General features: G+C 38.8%; 1 protein-coding gene across 4 annotated transcripts in view; it reads right to left on the reverse strand.

Moving 5' to 3' along the window:
* Shroom4 (shroom family member 4) overlaps window positions 1-16,457 on the reverse strand; it is a 231,901-nt gene that overhangs the window by 201,510 nt on the left and 13,934 nt on the right. The window contains exon 3 of one of the 4 annotated variants that reach the window (XM_085838303.1): window positions 15,423-15,531. The exons of the other annotated variants lie outside the window; for them this stretch is intronic. The gene's annotated coding sequence lies outside the window, so the exon portion shown is untranslated. The remainder of the gene's footprint in view (window positions 1-15,422; window positions 15,532-16,457) is intronic. 4 annotated transcript variants of the gene reach the window in all.

Consider the following 16,457-nt stretch of genomic DNA (forward strand, 5'->3'; position numbering starts at 1 on the left):
ATCAAACAAGTGAGAGTAAACAAATCACCTTTAAAGACAGCATTGGAAGAGTGCTTCATTTAATGATAGAGTGGTATCAACAGGAGGATAAACATGTAACATTTCCAAAATAAAACCTTGTTTGGGAATAGAACCAATGAAAATAAATAGAGACAAGTTAATCACTTGAACAAATACTACTAAAATTACTAGATGTGAGGCACACACAACTGGACACAATGACACACAACCTATAATTTCAATACTGAGGAGGCACAGGCAGTTAAATTGAGAGACCTGCCTGGGCAAAATACTGAGACCCTGTCTCAGAAATCTAGGAGCCAGGGATGTAGCTCAGTGGTAGGGTACTCACCTAGCATGTGTGAGTCCTGTATATTCAGTCCCCAACATTCAAAAACAAAACAAAACAAAACAAAACAGCATACAAAAATTACAGCCCCCAAACTTAAGCTAAAGAACTGAAATTATATAACTTCTAGAATCAAATACAGGGAATCAACAATGTTTAGGGCTCTAGGTTTGATTGCAATGTTAGAAAGGAGAAAAATATATCAAAAATTCCAGATTATACAAAGACAGATGAAAACTTTGGAATCTCATAGATATATGAATTACAATAATAGTTTCATAGGAATTGTTAAATTTAATGAAATTCTATGTGCATTTGAAAATATTTTATTGTATATTACCTATTCCTCAATCAAGGCATAAAATACAAAATCAAGTTGCTTCCTCAATACCCCTTCGACAATCCTACTGAACATGCTAGTAAAATTGAAAACACTTCTACTATCCACCCACTAGAGATCAATATACAGAATAGTATCAAGAAGACAACAGAATAGGGAGCCCTTAACTTTCTCATCCTAATCTTCACCCCAATTCAACAGCAAAATAGCAACAAACTCCTTCACAAGAAATTCAGGAAGGAATAACAAGATGGCTCAATGGGCAGGGGCTCTTGCCACCAAGTCTGAGAATGTGAGCTTAATCCCAGCCATTTGCATGACAGAAGGAATGAACAACTCCAGGAGTCCTCCTGACCTCCCTGCCTGCAATAGATGCACATGCACACATGTAAATGTACACACACACACACATTTATACAACAGACCAAACAAACAAACAAAGGTAAAGAAAAAAAGCCATGAATAATTGAGCCACTCCTGGACGAAGTGGCTATGAGTAAGTGGCTATGAGAATGGCTACCTCAAAGCTGGCAGAGAATCTGAAACATCCTCTCATAATCATTACCTATTGCACTATATTATATATTTGATAGAAAAGTTCCCAGTTTATAATTTCTCCCCAAGAAGACAAAGTGGGAGCATGTATCTAACACTGCACCTTTTCCAGGGAGCTGTTTTAAAGAACAGCATAGCTTTATATTACAGTGCTGGTGGGAACGGGCACTGTAGCTACTTTGTGATCAGTGAGACTAGAGACAGTAGTTAAGGATAGTCGTCTCAAGCATTCCCCTCAGAGAGTACAGGGGCCAACAGATGAAAAACTCTCAGCTTCTCCCTTAAGGAAAGAGTGTTGGGCACCTACCCAATGCCCCAACTTCTTTAGGAGACACATCTACTATTGACTCTACTACTCTTCTAACGCATCTTGTAGTTCAGTGATAATATTCTTCCATCTGAAGAGCTAACAGAACCTAGAATCCTCTTTAACTGCCAGGTTCACTGTGATCCTAGATGACAGTTTATGCTGGCAGTTGCCATAGTGCTACCAACAGGCATAACACAGAGCAAACAGGAAAAAACAAAACAAAACAAAAACTGGAGTTTCTCTTTTAGCTGGAGAAGAGATGAATACTGTCTATGGATGCAGTTTTTCTGGAGTTGTCCTAGAACACTAGCCTCGATCTCATTATGCCAGGCTGCTAACTGGACTTGGTGTATGCATAAATCCTTGAAGGCACTAACAGCAAAGAATACAGATTAGATTAATACAAATGCTTGAAAGCCATAAGAATCTAAAGTTGAGCTAATTGATGTATAAGGACTACATTACAAGAAGTAATTGTCTATCTGATGACCAGAGAGTAACACAAAAATTCTAGGAACATAAATTTTAAACAAAAGAACAAAATGAATCTGCACAAATAAACCAAATGAAGTAGGGGTACCTGATTTACCCGTCAGCATCAAAATAACCAGCATAAAGATACAGGAAATGGTCAGGATACATATACAAAGTCAAATTTTCAACAAAGAAATGGGAAAAATAAGCAGAAATATTGGGTCTGAAGAATGGTAGCTAAATTGAGAGATTCACTAGAAAAGTTCGACAATAGACTAGTTCAATCAGAAGAAATAATTATCAAACTCAAAGTTAATTATCCCATCTGAATCCATCGGGGAAGCAAAAGAATAAAAGAAAGAGCAGAGAGAGATTAAGGCACTCATGGGACACCATTAATGAGACCAATATATGCATTACAGAAGTTCCATGAGAAGATGGAAAGGTTTCCCCAAAACACATTAAAAACTAATGATCCACAACTTCCCAAATGTAGAAAAAGAAATTCATATATAGAGTGTCAATGAAGGGCAGATAGAATAAATGTGAAGAAATCCTCACCAAGACACATTTTAATTATTATCCAAAGAAAATGAAGAGATAAATTTGAAAGAGAAACAACGTATCTTATACTTGGCAACTTCCATTAGATTATCAGTTGATTTCAGAAGAAAGACTTTACAGGTTAAAAAGGAATGTGCCATACAGATTCAAAGTATGGCATGATTTAAAAAAAAAAAAACTGCCAAATAAGAATACTATACCTGGTAAAATAAAGGCAATACAGAAGAGGAAAAGACAGGGTTGGAGGAAGGGGGGCAGGATGAGAACTGGGTGAAGAATACAGATATGAATGAGAATGGACTATTGAAAGATCTGCCTTAAATATTAAAAGAGTAGGCAAAATGTAAGAACAACAAGCAGAAATACAGAAATACATGAAAGTCACTGGTGAAGACAAATAAAGAGAATCTGTAATATGAAATTATTAGGCAGGTCACCTTGAATCCTAGTATAAACATTAAGAGAAACATTAAAAATATATGTCAATCATTAAACATATATATGTGTGTGTGTGTGTGTGTGTGTGTGTGTGTGTGTGTGTGTGTGTAGTTTTTATAAGTGATACAACTAAGTTGTTATCATCTGTGGTGGTCTGAATATGCTTGGCTCATGGGGAGTGGCACTATTAGGAGATGTGGCCTTGTTGGAGTAGGTGTGGCCTTGTTGGAGGAAGTGTGCCACACTGTGGGGGTGGGCTTTAAGATCTCAGTACTCAAACTCTGCCCAATGCAGAAGAGACCCTCCTGTTGGCTTCCTGTGGAAGCCAGTCTCTTCTTGGCTGCCTTCAGATCAAGATGTAGAACTCTCAGCTCCTCCAGCACAATGTCTGTCTGCATTCTGCCATGATGATAATTGACTGAGCCTATGAAACTGTAAGCCAGCCCCAATTAAATGTTTGCCTTTATAAGAGATGCCTTGGTCATGGTGTCTCTTTACACCAATGAAAACATTAAGACATAAGTTATATTGGTTAAAATTGCAAGGTAGTTTATATAAACCTATGCCAATGACAAAGAACATACTTATAAAAATGCACAAAAGGAAAAAAGAACAAAATGCCATTCATACTAAAAGAATAACAAATAAAATACAATGGAGGTTACCAAAAGGGAAAAACAAACAAAACAAAACAAAAAATAGAGACAATCTATAAGTTAGAATGAATGTAATGAACATGAAATAGCAATGCTACATCATTTCCTACCAATAATTACTCTAAATAGAAATCACTTATTCGATGGGACCATCTAGAGACTGCCATACCTGGGGATCCATCCCATAATCAGCCTCCAAACGCTGACACCATTGCGTACCCTAGCAAGATTTTGCTGAAAGGACCCTGATATAGCTGTCTCTTCTGAGACTATGCCGGGGCCTAGCAAACACAAAAGTGGATGCTCACAGTCAGCTATTGGATGGATCACAGGGCCCCCAATGGAGGAGCTAGAGAAAGTACCCAAGGAGCTAAAGGGGTCAACAATATGCACTAACCAGTACCCCCCGGAGCTCGTGCCTCTACCTGCATATGTAGCAGAAGATGGCCTAGTCGACCATCAGTGGAAAGAGAGGACCATTGGTCGTGCAAACTTTATATGCCCCAGTACAGGGGAACACCAGGGCCAAGAAGTGGGAGGGGGAGAGGAGGGGGAGGGTTTGGGGGACTTACTGGGTAGCATCGGAAATGTAAATGAAGAAAATACCTAATTCATTAAAAAAAAGAAATCACTTATTCCCCAATCAAAATATGCAGAATGGCTGAAAGTATAAAAAAGCAAGATTCACTAAAGTAATCCCATGGTGTCTACAGCCACTTTATTCCAGAATGTTCCCCTCCTCTACACATACATACATACATATATATCAAAATCTACAGATGCTCAAAACGTTAAAGAAAAATACAGTGTCAATGTATAACCTATGCACATCAACACTATAAATCATCTCCAGATTATTTATAATGTGTAATATGATATAAACATTATGCAAATACAATTTGTTAAATGGTAATGATTAAGAACAATAAGAAAAAATGAAACTAAAACATATTTATTACAGATTAAGTTTCTTGTGAATATTTTCAAGCCTTGCTTGGTTGAATCTGTGGGTGTCACACCCATATATGTGCATGGCTACCTACATTTGCCATCTATAAATGACTTGCTGTTGATTTAAGAAAATACATAAACTGAAAATGATGAGACAGAAAAAAAATGATCCAGAAATGACTATGTTTACATCAAACAAAACAGACTTTAGGCCTCAAACTGTCAGAAGACAGAAAGGAGGTGAGGGAGTGATGTCAATTAATTGGGATGATTTAGTGATGATAAATATATATGCATAAGAGAGGCCCCAAAATGGAGAAATAACAATATTGCCATAGCATGAGGCTTCAATAACGCACACTCAGCAAGGGGTAGAATGTTGACATAGATGCTCAAGACATAAATAGTAGACTTGAACAATACTACAGACTAAACAGACTTAATGGAAATACAGCCATTCCACTCACATCATCAGATCCCACATTCTCCTCAAGTGCCTATTAGAACATTCCTCAGGATAGACAACATTCCAGGTCACAATGTAAGAACTAGTTAAAGAAGATTAAAATTACACTAATTATGTTTTCAAGCACAATGTGTTAAAATTTGAAATAAATAGCAGAAACATAACTAGAAATTTTATAAATAATTTACAAACAAGCACACTCTTGGACCAATGGGTTAAAGAATAAATTATTTTTTAAGAGTTCTTTGTTATGTATATAGGTATTTTGCTTGAATGTGTGTCTATTCCCCTTGGAGGCCAAAAGAGGGCGACAGATCTTCTGGAACTGGAGTTACAGACAGTTGTTAGCTGTCAAGTAGGTGCTGAGAACCAAAGCCAGCCAGGGCTTCTGGAAGAGCAACAAGCGCTCTTGACCGCTAAGCAATCTCTCTAGGCCCTCAAAGAAGAACATTTTGTTTTTGTTTTGTTTTGTTTTGTTTTCTTTTCTTTTCTTTTCTTTTGTTTTGAGACAGGGTTTCTCAGTGTAACTAGCCCTAACTGTCCTGGACTCACTTTGTAGACCATGTTTTGTTTTGTTTTGTTTTGTTTTGTTTTGAGACAGGGTTTCTCAGTGTAACTAGCCCTAACTGTCCTGGACTCACTTTGTAGACCATGCTGGCCTTGAACTCACAAGATCAGCTTGCCTCTGTCTACCAAGTGCTGGGATTAAAGGCATGCACCACCATGGCTGGGTAAAGAAGAACGGTGTTTTGTTTTGTTTTGTTTTAATATTTAGAAATAATTACAAACCTAAAGCATTGCAAAATCCCAGAGTCAAATGAATCTACTGGTTAATTCTACCATACTTTTAAAAACAATTGATGCTGATCTTTCTGAAACTCTTCCTAAAAACTGAAGCAGAAGGAGCAATTACAAATTCAATTCATGAGGTTAGAATTACTGATGCCAACCAATCAATCGTAATATAAAATAAATAACAACAAAACACAGACAATATTCCCAGTTAATAAAGATGTAAAACTTCTCAACAAGTCAATAAATAGCACATTGAAAGAATGATACACCATGACCATGGGTGACTCAAAATATACAAAGCAATAAACATGATGTACATTAATAGAATGAAGTATAAAAATTACATTATGATGTTAATACCTGTAAAGTTACATAATATTTAATAGGCTTTCATGAGTAAATCTCTCAACAAACTAGGAATAGAAGGAAATTACTTTGACATAATAAAATCTTTGTAAGTCTACAACTTAGATCATGGTGAATGTTGAAAATGGTGAATGTTTTTCATGTAAGGCAAGGCTATCTGTTTCTACCACTCCTAGCCAATACAGTAGTAGATATCCTGTACTAGATTGCCAGGCAAGAAAAGGAAATTTAAAAGAAAAAAAATTGTCTCTCTTTACAGATAATAGGAGATCATGTATGTAGAAAATTCTAACTACTACCCACACATACAGAGAAATCATAGAAAAAAATAAAATCTGTAAAGTTACAAAAGTTATAAAATATAACATATGTCTGGACATGGAAGTGCATGCCTGTAATCTCAGTACTTGGGAGGGTGAGACAGAAGGATGGCCACAAGTCTGCAGACAACCTGAGATACACAGTGAGTTTCAGGACAGTCTGGGCTACACAGTGAGATCTTGTCTCAAAAAAGTCAAATAAATAAAATTCAACATGCTAAATGAATGCTCTTTCTACATACTAACAAGGACATATAGAAAAGAAAGTAAGTCCATCTTGTTTGTGTTGATGTCAAGAACAAAATATTTAAAGACAAAATATAAATAAGCAAATGAAATGTATGGTAGGCGGTTGTGGCATATGCCTTTAATCCCAGCGCTCAGGAGGGAGAGGCAGTCAGATCTCTGACTTTGAGGCTAGCCTGGTCTACAGAGTGAGTTCAAGGCTATATAGAAAACACATTTGCCTTTGAAAAACCAAAATAAAATAAAAGTGAGAGTTATACCCTAAAGAACACAAAAATATTGATAAAAGAAGCTACAAGTAAATGGTAAAAGCATTCTATGGTAAAACATTCCATGCTAATACATAGAAGACTTAATGCTGTCAAAATGACTCTACTAGCTACTCTAGTGTGGTTTTGATAACTGTGATAACCATCACAACCAAAAGCAACTTAGGGTCAAAGGGTTTATTATATTTCAGCTTACATTCTGTTGTCCCAATCACAATCCATGATCAAAGGAACTGAGGACAGGAACCTGGAGGCAGGACCTGAAGTCGAGGCCATGGAGGGATGCTGCTTACTGGCTTGCTTGCTTCCTCAGCTTGCTTTATTATAGAACCCAGGACAACCAGCTTAGGAGTGACAATGACCTACAGTGAGCTGTGCTCTCTCACACCAATAATCAAGAAAATGCCCTACATGCTTGCCCACGGGGCAATGTGAGGGAGCCATTTTCTCAGCTGAAGTTCTCTAACTTGTGTCAAGTTGAAAAAGAAAACTAATCAACACTAACAAAGCAAGGGCTTTCAATCTGTTAAACGTTCAATAGCATATTTTATAGAAATAGAAAATAGATAGATAAAATTCATAATGACTTGCCTAGGGCCATGAATACAAAAAAAAAAAAAAGAAATCTTAAAAAAGGAAAAAAAAACACCACACTCAGTTTTGTAGGGCACTATTCATAATAGTCAAATTATAGAATTATACTAGGTGGTCATCTGCAGATAAATGAACTAAGAAAATGTGGTACATATACATGATATACTTTTTATTTAGCCATAAATAAAAACAAATTCCTATAATCTGCAGGAAAATATATGAAAATGGAGTTAGGTTAAGTAAAACATGATATACCTGAGTGAAAATGTTATCATATAACCCATCACTGTGTACAATGAATATATGCTAATAATATAAAAGATGAGAAAAAAAAAAACAAAGCTGGAAACATACGTACCTTGGCTTCAATTTACACTACAAAAAACAGTAGTTTTTTGCAATGGTAGCAGCATAAAAGGAGACATGCGGAACAATGAACCATTATAGAAGCCCAGAAATAAATCCTCATTTCTGGTTCACAGCAATGAACTAATTTAGAAGCCCAGAAAGAAAATCTTGTTCTTTGACAATGGTATCAAGAAGACACTTTGAAGCCAGGTGTGGTGGCGCACGCCTTTAATCCCAGCACAGGCAGAGGCAGCTGGATTTCTGAGTTCGAGGCCAGCCTGGTCTACAAAGTGAGTTTCAGGACAGCCAGGGCTATACAGAGAAACCCTATCTCGAAAAACCAAAAAAAAAAAAAAAGAAAAAAAGAAAACCTATAAATCTTCTGCATAACAAAAGAAACAGAAGAAAAGGGCAGTGAACAGAATGCAAACGCTTTCTCTGTTATGGGATTGATATCCAAAATATATACAGAGCTTAACACCAAATACCTTGATTTGAAATGACCCAAACTTGGATGATAGTAAAAGTAAAATTCCAGGTCAGTGTGTGCAACTACCAAGATCTTTTCTCATGAAAAAACATGGGCTATGGGCTGGAGAGATGACTCAGCAGTTAAGAGCACTAACTGCTCTTCTAGAGGTACTGAGTTCAATTTCCAGCAATGACCATCTGTAATGAGATCTGTTGCCCTCTTCTGGTGTGTCTGAAGACAGAGACACTGTATTCAAATACATAAATACATCTTTTTTTTAAAAAAAAAAAAAAAAAGGGCTACCTGGACAGTGGTAGCACACACTTTTAATCCCAGCACTCATGAAGACAAAAGCAGGAGGATCTCTGTGAGTTCAAGGCCAGTCTGATCTACAGAACATTTTCTAGGACAGCCAGGGCTACACAGAAAAACCCTGTCCCCACCACCACCCCACCAAAAAACCACAAAAGCTAAGAATCTGAGTAGACATTTCTCCAAAGAAGGTATACAAGAATATGAAAACATGGAGGAGATGACTAATCAGTTTAAAAAATAGAAAATAGAGAAGCCAGACACTTGTACACTGTTGGAGAGAATACAAAACAGAATAGAACATAGTGGTATACCATAGACCATAACTAAATATGATCCAGAAATTCACCTTTCAGGTATTCATTTAGAAGAACTTAAACCAAGACCTTGAAAGAGATATTTGCTTTCCCATGTTAACTACAGCACTATTCATGATAAAGCAGATGTGGAAACAATGTAAATGCTCCCCGATGTATATATAGATAAGGAGAATTCTATACACTACACAATGGAATGCTTTTCTGAAAGAAATTGATCTAGATGATTATGGAAGACCTTAAGCTAGATGAAATAAAAATCCAGTCATGCAAGAGGAAATGCTACTTGATTTCAGTATCTAAAACAGCCAAAGCTAGAGAAATGGTATATAATGGTGGCTGTCAGGGATGGGGGCGGGAGGAGCTTCAGTTCCATGAGTACAATATTGTAGCTGTATACAATGAATACCTTTCTGGAGGTCCACTATACATAATGCCTGTTGTTTCTATATTTTCCACTTAAATTTGTTCATAGTATACATCTTAAGTGTTCTCACTGCAATAAAAAGTTAGATGAATGTAAAAATTTAACAAGACATATTAATAATGCCATGGTTTGGACCTTAAGTGTCCCCCAAAGGCCTATGTGCTAAAGAATTATTCTCTGATTTGGTGCTATTAGAAGGTGGTGAAAACTTTAAGAGGTAGGGTCTGGTGGGAGGTCCTTATACCATTGAAGGGATGCCAAAAGAGGGTTATGGGACCCTGGTCTCTTTTACTTTCTCTCATTCTTCCCATCCACTTCCCTCTCTCCTTCTTATACATTCAGACAACACACACATACACACAGACATACACTCTAGCCATGAGATGAATGGATTGGATCCACCAAGAGCTACTTCTGTGGTGTGTCACGAATGGGTTAAAGCAACAGGACCAACGAATCATGGATTAAACCCCTAAAACTGTGACCAAAATAAATATTTGCTCTCTATAATCCCATTTTCTCACATATTTCTTACAAAAGCTGATTACCACAAATATACTTTCTGAAGTGTCAAATGTAAAAAGTAAAGGTTGAACAACATCACTGTCCTTATTTTGTACGCAAAAGGATTATAACCAGAAGGCACAATCCAGTCTTGAAGAGGCAACTATGCATAACGACTCCCAGACCACTTTAATACAGAATATTGTTAGTTAAAAACATACTGGGTCATAAAGGCTGCATACGAATATATATACCTCAGTAACTAGTATCACCTGTTTGGAGGAATGGATTCAGGTGTCGGCTGAATGAAAAGAAAAAAGGTTACTAGCTTTAGCTGTCTTGGATGGTGAAATTAAGACGGGCTACCTGATCCTAAGCCTTTCAATAGTTAAAAAGTAATCTTTGTGCTTTTCTACTCCAGACAGTAGAGGAAAAACTAAAATGTGTGGTTCCCATATGGTTTGGTAATAATCACAACCAGTCCCTTAAAGAACCTGGTGAAATATGTAAAGGGAGAAGAAAAGGGGGCCATGCGAAAATTGCACAGGGTGTGTGGGGGGGGGGTGAGGTTGACAAAAACATGGACCCAGAGAGAAAAATCAAGAGGACAATTTTACTCTGCTGGACCGAACTAGACACCCTTATGCACGTTACTTAGATTGATGTAAAATAGCAGCCCCAGTACATCAACAGGAATTTTTAAGGACCCACTAGTGATTTATGGTTAATACTTAGTGAAATGGAGTGCTGCAACTGGAACTACTTAAATATTTCTTGACTTCTGAAATGTAATTAAACTGGCCCATACAGGGAATTAGCAGCAGCAGCATCCTGGTCCTTTTACAGCAGGATATGTTACTAACTGAATCGGCCTGTCTGTCTGTCTGTCTGGGGAGGAGAGGAGGTTTTTGACAAATACACTAGATAAGCATATCTCATTCAACCTAAGACACTGGCCAACTTCAGAGAGAAGCCATTTACAAAATACTCATGGGAAGCCAGTCACTATGAAATTATGCATGTGTGGGAGAGAAACATGGAAACGAGAAAGGCAAGGGATAAAGAGTAGGAGAGGAAAAGGAAAATATTCTGTAGGATACAGAATTTTAAAGGGTTTTCTTTTTTTTTTTGCGTTAAAAAAGTTTACTTCTCCAAAAGATACCACCACACCACTTCACACATCTGTCAGTTTGCATATCTGTCTATCTCTGTCGCTCTAGTCTGTAGATTGAGTAAAGAAACATTTATACCATCAAAAACACAGAATTTGTATCTGTAAAGAGTAGTAATAAATGTTAAGAGCAAAGGAGAGAAAAAATCAGAGTGCAGATAAACAATGCAATAAAACATTTCCTTTTTTCCGTTGTTCCTCATTTAGCTCTGGGTATATAGGCCCTGGGTTCCACCTCTGGCACCATAAAAAAACAAAAAACAAAAAAAAACATCCTTTATGAAAACGGCGAGTATCTGAGGAAAAGTAAAGAAAGCAGGGTTAGTGGAAGAAAGAATCAAATGATGGCCTCACGTTAGGCTGAATGTTGGTAGGCAGGTGGGATTAGGAATGTGTTTGAGGTACCAACTTCTATACTAGTCATGGTTCTCTAGAGTCACAGAACGTATGGGGAGTCTCTATATAGTAAGGGAATTTGTTGATGACTTACAGTCTGTAGTCCAACTCCCAACAATGGTCAGCAGCAGCTGTGAATGGAAGTCCAAGGATCTACCAGTTGTTCAGTCCCACAAGGCAAGCAGGGGAAGAAAGAGAGAGAGAGTGAGCAAGAGCAGAGCACTCAGCAGGTCCAGGAAATTGTGAGCTGTCACATGTGGGGCAAGTATATAACAATGACTGTGGGAAATACTAATCAGGTACTGTGAAGGCAGATCACTAGGCATCGTTAGCTTTAGAAGATGTATTCAAATTATAGCTACATGACAATCCAAAGCCCTGGCTTGTTGTAGAGTGCTTCTTGTTAGTGGAGTATGCAAGAAAAACACAGCCAAGCAAAACTGGAATGCCAGGAACACTCAGACAGGGGTCAGTGTGGCTGGCCTTTCCTCTAAGACTTTTCTATGGGAGTTGATTTAGGTACCAATTCTAGGAAGAATGTAATTCCAGCAAGCACTAAAGAGGAAAAAAAAAAAGGCTTGGCAGCAGTGGGAGGCTGAGATACTCGATTTCAACAATTTCTGAAGGAAACGTCAGAGGCAGGAAGAACTTCAGAGATCAACCACTGAGTTCAGCTTCCCTGTACAGACAAGGGTTACTGCATGTCTCAAATACAGGAAATGACCTATAGGATACATTTAAAGGGGGTGAGCCTGGAAGCAGGGAAGCTAGCCTGCAGTCCAAAAATCCAGACATAAAGTAACAAGGGCTTGCGGGAGAGTGGGAGGAGCAAGAACTGAAACGGCTATTTTGAAGGAAGAAAGACCTGACAGGATGTGATAATGAACCTGATACAGGGATGAGTAAGTGGTGACTCCAAGATTTCAATCTAACCAAGTGGGAGGTGAAGAGGCCAAGGACTACGGCACTTCTGCAAGAAGAAAATAACAAGTTCCGTTTTAGACATTTTAAAGCTTACAGGGGGAAAAGAAAAGAAATAATATCCAAGCAAACATTGCCCACCAGATAACTGAAAAAGGACTTGGGAGTCACGAGATTTCTTCACTGAGTGATTCAAAAAGTACAAAGTGTAATTAATGGTAACTTTAAGATGGACGAGGCTGAGGCAGGAGGGGCAGAGACACAGAGACAGCATGTAGGGGCTAAACAGAGGAATGCACACAGTGAGAAGGTGGAGAACCAAGGCCATCCACTGCCACAGAAGCTATGCTAGCAACAGGATTTGGGGGGCAATCAAGTCAATATAGTATAATGGAAACAATACAAATGGTAAAAGACATTAAGGGTTGGTAGGACAATTACAGATAATAGCTGTTTTAAATGGAGGATAGCTCTCTGTATACTGATAATGAAAAACCTCCAGGATGTACAAATGTGCAAGTGGGAAAAAAAGGCACAGAAGACTGTTTCAATATATTCCCTTTTGTGGAAGAAGCAAGAGTGTGTGTGTGTGTGTGTGTGTGTGTGTGTGTGTAACATTTGCCTGGGTATATAGAGAGATACTATGAAAAGGCACAATAAAAATAAATGCAGTTGGGGGAACTAAAACTAGAGAGATAGGAGATCAAAACGAGCAGGAAACGTTTCCTTGCCTGCCTTTTCATGGTAAGCAGTCTTCAAGTAATGTACAAGGAAATCAAGAATGGAGTCTGGGGAAATGTCAGTAAAGTTGGTCTTCATGTAGGCATCAGTCACATGGAAAAGGAATAAGGAAGACACAGGCAAGAAGAAAATGGAAGCACTGAACACACACGTATGTGTGTGAGCCCACACAGGGGACATAGGGAATTGATATCAGCAGTTGCCTCTGGGAGGAAAACGTAGGTGGTTTAGGGACAGGGATGAAGTAAGATGTGTCTGTTTCTACACTGTTAATTTTGGTCCATGAACATTTATCACACCTCTAAGATAATTTAAACTGCCCCAGTAAGAAGACTGGGAAGGAAGAGGAAGGAAGCAAGGGAAAGAAGGAGGCTACCAGTATTTTAAATTTGTTGGCAAAGATAGAAAAGGAAAAGGAAAAAGAAAAGAAAAGAAAACAAAAGAAAAGAAAAGAAAAGAAAAGAAAAGAAAAGAAAAGAGAAAAAAAAAGACCCAGAGGGCACAAGAACGCCAAACCCAGTGTTGTTTACTAATTAACTTCCCACTTTGAGAAACACCAGGAGCACTGGAAAGAACTGGAACAAAGAGAAAAATCAAAATTTGAATACTGAGCCAATTACTGATTGGATGAATTTTGGCAAGGTAATGAGACCTTTCTGCCCCATGTCTATGAAAAGGGACATTACTACACATTTCTCATGCATTGTACCGCCACTGCCCCCCATGCACCCTAATTTGTGTCCTAATTGAGCTTCCCAAGAAAGTTTTGAAATGACTTGTCTGTGAAACGCAACTTTGTATGATGTTACAATGCAAACAACACAGCCTCACCATAGTGAACAGTGGGATCAGAACGATAATATGAAGTATACACATGGGATCTCTGAAACAAAACTGGACGGGGTCATAAGACAAGCACGTGATTTGCAGTTGGTTACACGTGGGTTCAGATTCCAGCTCTACTGGAAGAGCAAGGCTTTGCCTCTCTGGACCTTACTTTTTTCATCTGTGCCACTGTGACTGAATTCATGGCAGGGATGATATTATAATGAATATGCAGGCATAATCTCAAGAACACAAAAGATACTTACTTAACGGGATCTTTGATCATCCCCAGCCCAGAGTTAAGGCTCCTGAGCACATTAAAAGCTGCAATGCCAATTTCCTTTTGTGCGTTTCTATTCCCTTGCCCTTTCAAACCAGCCTTCACTACATAAAAGCACATCAGCTAGCCCTTTGATTTTTCAAGCACCTATGAGGTCACCCAAAGAATTCTCTCCTGCCCTTTGAACCTTTAATTCCTTCTTAAATGATTTACTGGCTGTCTGGCCTCTAAATGACCATGCTAACAGCAATGTCCTTCCTATCCAATGCTCTGTCCCTTTGATAACTAAGGTGCCCCCAGATGGGGTTTACCATTCTCTCACCCTTAGAGATCTGCTTCCATAAAAATGTAGAAGTAAGGAGCATGGTAATATTATCCGAATCTCCCTTCAATATATGCAACTATCCAATCATTTCCTAGTTAAGAATGCCTCTAATTATTCATACTTCATTCATACTTACAAGAGATTCGGATAAGGATATATGCTTCCTGGGGTCCCTTGACAGACCAGCTCTGAAAGTCCGCGCCTGTAAAACACGCTCAGCAGCAGTAGACTGGTCAGTAGCAAACTCAGCACTCCTGGTGTTACTGTGCTGTCCCTGGCTCTTTAAACACTGATTCTTAACCTGTCCCCTTACTGCCCTGAGATAACCTGACCGTCATACAGACAAGCACCAATGACATTAAACCTCATTAGTCAGTTCCTTTTTTCCTTTCTTGGTGTTCTCGGCTTTGAGTGAAACAGTGAGAAAAGGAATGTCATGGTCAAATAACGAAGACACTTAAGGCATTATGTATAAATACCAGACAGTGACTCATAACCAAGGCCAGTGAAATAGAACACGTTTGGGCTTGTTTAAGCAAAGGTAACAAAACACGTGCACGCATGCGCTTGCACAAACACACACATACACAGTCACACACATATATGCATACACACATACACACACTGATTTAAAGTCTTCAAATCTCAGATAGTGCTGAAGTGCTTGAGTCAAGCACAAAAATTACTTACCCACTCTGAACACAGAGTAACAGGCAGAATGGCTGTTGTGTTACAAGTCTCACAATAACATTTCCCAACATTTTAATGAATGCTATAATCCTCACTCCTCAATGCCAACCTGGGGAACACAATTTACATATTCAGCAAACCAGGCAGCCTAGAGACACCCTCATCCCCCACTACTGTCACCCCTCTTCACACATCAGGTTGCACATGAGGGGTCCTTCTTAACTTCCCCTACCATTATCATATGTTCCCTCCATTTGTAGCTAACATGTGGATTTGAGGTTCAACACAGTTTCTAGGGGAAGTTGGTCCTTTCCACCTGGAGCCATCTGGATGATGTCCTGGAGAGCTGGTGCTCACAGTGGTTGGACCCCACATAGGAATGCAGAGAAGAGAGGAAGTAGAGGATTACAGTGTAAAGCATGGCCTCAGAAGGAGATGGCAGGGTAGAGATGGCAAAAGGCAGTGTTTCCCAGTGAGGAGCTTAAGAATAGAACAGAAATGACAGGACCCTGATATAGCTGTCTCTTGTGAGGCTATGCCAGTGCCTGGCAAATACAGAAGTGGATGCTCACAGTCATCTATTGGATGGATCACAGGGCCCCCAATGAAGGAGCTAGAGAAAGTAACCAGGAGCTGAAGGGGTCTGCAACCCTATTGGTGGAACAACATTATGAACTAACCAGTACCCCCAGAGCTCATGTCTCTAGCTGCATATGTAGCAGCTAGAGACATGACCTATTCGGCCATCACTGGAAAGAGAGGACCATTGGTCTTGCAAACCTTATATGCCCCAGTACAGGGGAACACCAGGGCCAGGAAGCAGGAGTGGGTGGGTAGGGGAGCAGGGTGGGGGGAGGGTATAGGGGATTTTCAGAGAGGAAACTAGGAAAGGGGATAACATTTGAAATGTAAATGAAGAAAACATGTAATAAAAAAATAAATCTTAGAAGAAGAAGAAGAAGAAGAAGAAGAAGAAGAAGAAGAAGAAGAAGAAGAAGAAGAACAGAGATGATACCATTCTCCCTGAAAACCTGG

The sequence above is a fragment of the Mus caroli genome, unplaced genomic scaffold (genome assembly GCF_978045245.1).
Source record: "Mus caroli unplaced genomic scaffold, Mus_caroli_1 scaffold_5, whole genome shotgun sequence".
In the NCBI taxonomy this organism is placed as follows: Eukaryota; Metazoa; Chordata; class Mammalia; order Rodentia; family Muridae; genus Mus; species Mus caroli.